General features: G+C 43.2%; 1 protein-coding gene across 1 annotated transcript in view; it reads left to right on the top strand.

Annotated features, from left to right (window-relative positions):
- Positions 1–8,740, top strand: part of HMGCS1 (3-hydroxy-3-methylglutaryl-CoA synthase 1) — a 28,804-nt gene extending 20,064 nt beyond the window's left edge. The window contains exon 11 of the mRNA XM_085529579.1: positions 8,090–8,740. The gene's annotated coding sequence lies outside the window, so the exon portion shown is untranslated. The remainder of the gene's footprint in view (positions 1–8,089) is intronic.
- The last annotated feature ends 15 nt before the right edge of the window (positions 8,741–8,755 follow it).

The raw sequence follows: 8,755 nt of genomic DNA, 5'->3' as shown, positions 1-8,755 counted from the left end.
TACCAGGATGTGGAATATCCTCAGCAAAAATACAAGCCAAACAAACAAGCAAGATCCACCTCAGCCCAAACTCCCATTCTGTATTCGCTCTCCTCTGTATGTGGAAAACACAAATCCTTGCAGGATTGCCCGAAATCTGGCCCATAGTTGTTTTCTATTTTAACCTGTTTTGTTTCATGATTTTAAGTATATTTCAGGTCATTAAAAAATTGTTAGATGAACGTCAACCATGTTGCACAGTTTTAATGGCAGACAACACTGTCAGAGCAAGGCTTTGGAAATCTCTAGTTAGTGAGTGCAGTGACTGGAATACTGAGAGCAGCTGAAAAGGGGCACTCAGGGAAACAGATCTCACAAGTGTCAGCCTGTTCAGCATTAAAGAAACGCAACTGAAGGCCACTTTTGTGCAAAAATAAGCAGGGCCCTTACAGTTGAATAGTCGAGGTCTCAAGAAGGATTTCTATCAAACAGACCTATACAGCCGTCTCCTGAATACATCTGGTAATGGCAAACAGAAGGCTGTACCTGTGTACTGTTCAGTACCACAGTGACAGAAACACCACATGGGGATGCCAGGACCTTGCAAAAATTCTGTTGGGTCAAAGGCAAAACTTCATTAGGGCATTAACACGCAGCTCTTCCCCAATCTGCTCCTGCCGAATGCTTACTGGGGCCCAATTTCTCCTTTTAGAGCATTAGATTTTAAACCATTAATCTGCTGGCCAGGCTCCCCGCGACTTGTTGGCCTGGCAATCTGCTGGCCTGTGGCCAACTGGCTGGGTTTCCCCCATCTTCTAAGATGAGCTATTTCAGTGTTCTTGGAGTTAGCAGAAAATATAGCACCTATTTCTGGCCTAGGTTCCTTCCTGTAACCTAAATCAGTGAAATCCACCTTGGGGGCATCTAAAAGGGTGCTGTCTGTAAAAGAAAACAGTAGTTCCAAAGGGAATGGAGAAACTACAAAACTGGGACTCATGCAGATACAATGGAGAAGAATGTCCATATATATCCATTTGTTTCCAGTGTGGTTATTGATGTAAAAAAGCCTCAGGAGAATGTTTTGACCAAATTATTACTGCCTATAATAAAATAATCAGGCACAATAACTAAATAAATAAACCCAACAAGAAGCAATACAAGACAGGGTGAACAGACATAAGACATTTAAGATACGTCCCAGCCCACTGCTGCTCTCATTTGACCTCGCTGTCCACATATTTCCAGGTATTGATGTTCCAGTCCTATTCTAGGAAGTGCTAAATGCTCTCAGGCTCTTGCTGAAGGCTCCCTTTAAACCCTGCATCACGGATCTGAGGAAACAAAAGGTAAATGAGGGAAACAAACAGCAGAAAGGCGATGACTGGATATGCAGACTTTGGTTCCTGAAGTCCCTGCTCTGCAGGTAAATAAAGTGTCCTGCTCTCAAGAACTTGCAATGAAACATGGAAAAGTAAGAGCAGCTAGCACACAACTACCAGCACAGTTCTTTGCAGCTCGTTCTCTTTTCCTAAGCCTGTCCCTTAGAGAAGCAACAAAACTTCCATCTGCAGACATAAACTGCTGCCATTCCTGCTTGGATGAATGTGAACGAAGCCTCATGGCCTAGTCTGCTACTGCTCGAGTCCTCAGAATAATGGTCTGTTCTTTATATACAGATGCCACCGCACACTGCATTAAATTCAGCAGGGCTCCCTTTTCAGCCCCACCAGTGTGTGCTCTGAAGGGAGTGAGATTTGGGAGGTACTTCCTTAGGGCAGGGGATTAGCTTGATTTGCTCGACTTTCCCTGAAGATCAGCTTGTCTCTATCCTGGTACATGTAATGCAAGCCAGCTCTGGACCTGAACAGGATTTAAAGTTGCAGGGCTTTTCTGCAAAAAGACAGAGCAGTGAAACCTAACTCGGTTGATATTGCTGTGCTCTGATCTGGCACTGCTGTACCAACCAGATACAAACACCACGAAATGCTTCTGTCTAAGTGGCAAAAAGGAGAAAAAAATGAGCAAGGGACAGAAAAAATGCACCCAGGCAATAATTCTTTGGACACAGCAGTTCAATGGCAGAACAAGACTTGAAAACACTTGACAATTTTATCAGTGTCTTCAGCTATCATTCCAAACACAGGACTCAGCCCAGCACACCCAGGACATGGGCGGCTGCCTCAGCACGACCTCACGCAGAGCTGGAGGCGCCTGGCGGATTCAGACCACCCAGCATCAGAACGGCATTGCACAGCGCGGCCTGAGCCATAACATAGATCTGCCTGGTCCTCGTTGCTAATGAGAGCTGCTGTGAAAAGAACACGGTGGCACCACTCAGAGGGTCCCTCAGCCCCATGGAGGAAAACAGCTATCAGGTGGGCCCTGCAGGACTACACCAACCCACTGCTGGGTCTATGCTGTGCCTGCATCGCAGCAGCAGCGCTCCATCTCAGGGTGCTGCAGTACTGGAGTGCTGCAGACTCACCTTTCCACCTGCCACATGTTACCATCATGGGCCAGAAAGAGCTCCCACAGGCGGGCAGTGAGGCAGGGAGCCCTGAGCACATGCACAGCAATTGGTGTCGTACAAACCGCACTGAGTTAATTCATTGAGACTTATGAAGTAGAAAATAAAACACAGGGAAAAATCTCTTTTATCCCTTTGTAGCATCGCATGATAAAAGCCAGAGACAGAATTAATTAATCTTTGAGTTGTGAATAAACTTGAATTAAAAGCAAAGACGAAAAGCAACGCATGTGTAGAACTCATTGATTTCCCAGGTCTTTGAAACACGTGGGAGGAATTAACTTGAAATCTGACAGTACTTAGAAATAAGATTTAACTCAGTCAGTCTCTTTTGCTTCCTTCTCTGATGTGCAATGCAGATCAGTCAGTTGGTCATGGAAATGTCCTTCCAAAAGAACAGCTACTTCAATTAAGCATGTTCTCTGAGGCAACTGATGCAACAGAAGTCTTTATTGGGCTTATAAATTGCAGGGCAAGATTTGCATCTAATTCAATTACATCATTAATAATGAATTTGACTCATAGGCTTTCAGTGAAAAAAAAGATGATCTTTGGAAAAAGAAAGGGATAGCAACATAAGCCAATTACTTGAGTGCCATTCAGATTGTGGTGGAAATCAGCCTTTATTTATTTCAGTAGAATGATTGTATATCTACAGCTGCCTGAAAGGAGGTTGCGGCAAGGTGGGCATCAGCCTCTTCTCCCATGTAGCTAGCAATAGGACTGCGGGGAATGGCCTCAAGCTGAGCCATTAGGAAAAATCTATTGTCTGAGAGAGTGGTCAGGCAGTGGAATGGGCCAGGGAAATGGTGGAGACACCATCCATGGAGAAGCTCAAGAAAAACTTGGATTTATTCCTTTGCAATCTTGGTTCCTGTGTTGCAGCTGAATGTGTAGACATGCATTCATGCACACAGTAAAATAGACTCTTTCCTTTTGGTTCTGCTTTTAAGCTTGTCTGGCTCTAAAAAGTCTATATTGTCTCTTGAAGCAACATGACAAAAGCCAGCAGTGCATGCAGAGGAGCATGTACCCACACCTTGAGGTGCCTGCCCTGTCCTGCTAGGGATGTGGGAGAGAAGCCAGGGCCTGAGGGCAGGCGCAGACCCACAGCTCCAGCCTGAGGAGGCCAAAGAGGATCTCTTTAGATGTCCCAGCAGTCCACAGCTTCCCAATAAGCCCCTGCCAGAGCCACATGAAACAGTTTCTACATCTCATATCCTTAAGACTGTGCTACGTTCCACGCTTCATTTTACAGACAAAATTTTCCTGACTTGAATTAACAAAAAACAATGTATAACAACAAACTTAGTTATATTTGATCATATAATCTTATTGAGATTAGTTTCATGCATGTGTTGTGATGCAGATTATTATTGTTTTTGTCAAAATGAAGACTTACATAACCTTGGTTCTGTAAGAAAGAGTAGCACAAGTCTTAGCAGCCATCAGTGTTAGGAAAACAATTATTTCCATTTAGATTTTCTAATTGACTCCACCAACACAGAGTCTGGTGTTCTAAAGGCTTCTGGAACTGCTAAATATGTAAAACGTGGCATTTGAACTGACACGACATATAGACACCTACCTGACAGTTACATTTGCAAAACCTCCGTTCACAACATGAGATCCAGAATCCAAGGTTTGGCAAAAGTACATGGGTAAGACACCAGAATTCTGCACCATCCCTCACTTTTCTCCCTTAAGAAATCCATGGGAAAATTGTGGAGGAGAACATATAAATGAATTCAAGAATAGAGGCACAGCAAAATAAGTGAAGGAGAATATATTCCTGTTTGACTGAGGTTCTGAAATGTCATTCTTCTTTAATATAGGTAACACAATGCTTCTACCATTTCATTCACTGTCGCGGATCTGCTTAATTAGCTTCCCCTCTGTCAGAACAAGAAAAGGCAGCTGCCTGAGTGCAGTCTGATGAGAGGGAACAAAAAAAGCCTGGTTTTGTTTTGCATTGTAAAGGGAGAAAAACAACAGGAAAACAAGCAGCAGAACTAGCTAATAGTGAATATTTCTTTTAAAAAGAGAAAAAAAGATAATATACACAAACTGTTACAGGAGTCTTCTACTTCAGCAGTGCTGACTGATTGAGCAGAACAGGTATTTTTCCTTTACCATTATAATTAAACTAGGAAATAAATGAAGTCTATTGGATTTATCTGTCTATCTGTATGACATGTCAAGAGTCATCTCTGTCTTCAGCCAGAACTGCTTTTTTTTTTTTTTAATATATAATGTTGCTTACTAGTGTAAACATCAACAGCATATTCTGGCTGCTGCTAAGTTGTGCCTTGGACTGAACTCTCATCAACAATATGTACTTTTCTGTCTCTTCATTCAAGGCAGCAGTATTTCTCAGTGCTGCAACGCTGGTGCAGAGAAAAGAAAACACACACCTCTTGCACCATCTCATAAAATCAGCCCTTAAACCCAGCTGATCACACCATTTAATCTGGCGACAACACAGAGCTCAACAGAATGGCTAACAGATCATTCTTACAGCCTCTCAGTAACAGGCCAGGCATGAGCTAACATTTCTCATTGCTACTTACTGGTTCCAGAAAGAGCTGTGTTCATTTTTGTCACGAATTCTTCAAACCTGGCAGTACCACTGAGGTAAAAGGCAAAACGTGGCCATTTATCACCCTGACCATGGCAGTACTGAACACCAGGAGGGATCACTGTGCTGAAAATCTGCTCCAGCCTCACAGCCAGCCCCAAGCCCACATGCTGTCTCCCTTTTCTCTGCACGGAGAGCTCCAGAATTTTGCTTGGTCGTGCCACAGATTTAGATGTATATATATTTTCCAAACACTATTCAATCAATAGTCGCCAACCCTGGAGGTGTTCAAGAAATGTGTAGATGTGGTACTGAGGGATATGGTTTAGTGGGCAATATTGGTGGTAGGTGGACAGTTGGACTGGATGAACTTGGAGGTCTTTTCCAACCTTAATGACTCTGTAATTGCAAGTTCCATAACAGTATTAAAACAGACTCAAAGCACTTATACCAGGACTTCTAACACAGTCAAATGAAGCTGAGTTCTTTTCCTTCAGCCTATATGAGTATTCTGGTTCCAGCAGTTTTCTTTCAATGATCATTTTAGAGTGGCTTAGATTTATTTTTCTTCTTGCTTAAGGAATACCAGTTGAAGGAAGACAGGAAAATAATGTAAACAGAGTCATGTTTTTCATTCTTCCTCAAACAGCGTCACCAAATCAGCTGTTGTTTGCATACCACAATTCAGGTTAAATATAAATTTATTCTGAGCATGTTCGTATCCATTCTGAACTGAAACACGTTTGCCAGTCCCTGTATTAGCACAGCAGCAATGTTTTACACAAAGGAAAGCTACCACAAAATACAAACAGAATTGAGAGTTCATATCAGATTTAAGACTCAGGAGGCTTTGGCAGACATCATGTGTTCAAAGAAGTGAAACCCCATACATATGCCATGTTATATTCACTGCTGAGGGGACAGCAGAGAGCAAAGCTAAAAATGAGCTCCAGGTGAGAACTCCTGACTTACTCAGCAGTTCTCCTTACATTTGCAGATAACTGCACTTGTCTCTAATTGTGTCTGGATTGCTAACAGTAAAAAGTCAGAAGAAAGCCTCTGCCACTGCGTGGACAAACACATTAGAGAAATGCAGGTTCCCCACAGCAGCAATGGGCAGCAGTGAAACAAAGCTATACAAGCCAGCCACAAGCGTGGGGTATCAGGGCTTCTGTCTGTTTTCCCTCTTCCGCAGCAGACAGCTGCTCCCACTTCACACACGTCTCTACAAAGCCAACAGTCACAGAGCTTCCCAGTTAAACACTGCTGCTTCTATGGGCAGCACTGCATGTCTGAATTCATTTCAGGTATTCAAACAGCTAAGCAAATACCTTCAAATACTTAGGGCATGTTGTCGCCCACCGATTGCAGTACAGCCCCCATAGCACTTCATGGGTCAGATATTCCAGACTATCACTGTCTCATGTAAAGAAGAGTCACAAATGTGTTTCCCAGCATCAGGCTCATGGGGATGGCTCTGCACAAGGTACCCAGTGAGACAGTTGTTATGAATGACAGTTCCTATGTGTTTCTTTGACCACAGAGATTATAAAGATTTGGTAACCCTAGTCTATATTTTGACATATATCACTCAATGACTGCACTTTCACATGAGGCATAAGGAGATATTCTGGGTATCTCCTAACTCCAGAGATTTCTTTTTTTTTCCTGCCAAACGCATCCTCGGGAGGTCATCAAATCCTGGGTCACTGGAGATCAAGAGCGCTAAAGAGGATGATACAGACTGCACCTGGGAATCAGGCCAAGCCCAGCTCACGCTGCTGCTCCAGCACTAATTCTGATGGGAAACTACTCCTCTTCTCTACTCCTCGACTAGTGGTGCTCCTCAGGGGCTGGTATCGGGTCTGGCATTATTTAACATCATTGTCAGCAGCACAGACAGGGGGGTCGAGGCAGGTTTGCTGACAACATCAGGCTCAGGGGTGCAGTTGAAGGGATGTCCTTCAGAGGGTCCTAGATGGACTTGAGAAGTACATGAAACTACTGAGGTGCTGCACCAGGGTCAGAACAATCCCAGACAGGAATGCAGGGTGAGTAGAGAATAGACTGAAAGCAGTGCTGTGGAGAAGGACTTGGAGGTTGTGTGGGACAAAAGCTGGACATGAGCTAGCAACATGGGCTTGCTTTCTGAAAGGTCAACTGCGCTGTACCAGGAGGTGATTGTCCCCCTCTATTTTGTACTCGTGAGGCCTCACCTGCAGCACTGTGTCCAAGTCTGGGGCATCGAGCACACTAGAAAGATGTGGAGCTGTTGGAATGGGCCCAGAGAAGGGCCATGAAGATGATCAGGGCACCTCTCCAGTGAAGAAAGGCTGAGGGAGCTGGGCTTGTTTTAATGGTGCTGTACAGAAAACAGCACAACACATGGACCCACTGCCCAAGGACAGGGCTGCCATTTTACATAAATGCAGTGTCTGAACTAAGCCACAGTGTGCACGTGCACATAAGCTGTGCCTCGTTACCTGGCTTCGTGGCAGCTCACACAAACCTTGACAAGAGTCCACAAATACAATGCAGTGAACACAACAAAAGCTCTGGAACCAATAATGTAGTAATTTCAGAATAACAAATGAGGCTAATGCAACTGAGGATCAATACAAACTACGAGTAACTCTGGACTCTTCAGTGCCAGATCAGTTTCTGAGCATTTTCTATTTGCTTTGCAGGGAATACTCAAGTTTTTTCATTTCCTTCTTTATTTTACAACACAGAAATCACAACAGCATCAGCACTTGTTGCACAGTATAACTGGTTTACCTTCATGAGGGACTAAAGACTTTTAATCCAATCTCTAAAACATGAATGACATCATGACTTAAGACAGAGAACAAATATTTATTATAAACATCTGACAATCTCAGGCTTAGGACAATGAAGTAATTCAGACACTTCTGTTGCAGCAACAAAGTGCTTAAATTGCCCTAAAACTGTGTCTTTCCTAGAAGACTGCATGTGCATCACTTTGACTCTGTCTGCTTTAACAGGATGGAATGAAGACCACTGGAACCAGCTGTTATCTATCTAGCAGCTCAGTACTGATGATCTCATTTGGAAACTGGATTAAACTCGATGGATTAGCGTGCTGCTGTACAGCTGCATGGATATATGGTTGTCATGACAACCAGCAGAAAGAAAATGTACCCTACTATCCTCCCTGAGCAGATCTGTCTCCATGAGCATTAACAAGATTTATCGGCAGGACAGACATACGCACAGTTATTTTATTGAGGAGATCCACGCTGGTGTAATCTCTGATTCTCTACAGCTTAGAATACTAACTCACAACCACATGCAAAAGATATTGGCTCAGGTCATGAACAAATTCTGGAAGCACTGAAACATCCATGGATGTTATCTGAAATTTCTCAAAACAGTATTTTCCTATTCATTTCCAGGGGTATGGAGTATGAGAATGTGTGCATATGCTGTAGATGTAATGAAGTGTTATTCCATGCTCCCTACAATGTGTAGACTCCCTCATATTTTAAGCCTATCAAGAGACACACTGAGCCTATTTTGAAGTTATCTTCTCAGTAACTTGTTTTTCCTGCTACAGAGAGAAAGATTTTTGGCACTCTTTTCCAGTGCCACTTAACTGCTTGCAAAAAAATAAATAAATTAAAAAAAAAAAAAAAGTATTACAATAAACT

Source organism: Coturnix japonica, chromosome Z, assembly GCF_054131305.1.
Source record: "Coturnix japonica strain WE chromosome Z, WE-NBRP24, whole genome shotgun sequence".
NCBI lineage: Eukaryota > Metazoa > Chordata > Aves > Galliformes > Phasianidae > Coturnix > Coturnix japonica.
The sequence above is the reverse complement of the archived record's forward strand: the minus strand, read 5'-3'. Positions and strand labels throughout refer to the sequence as shown.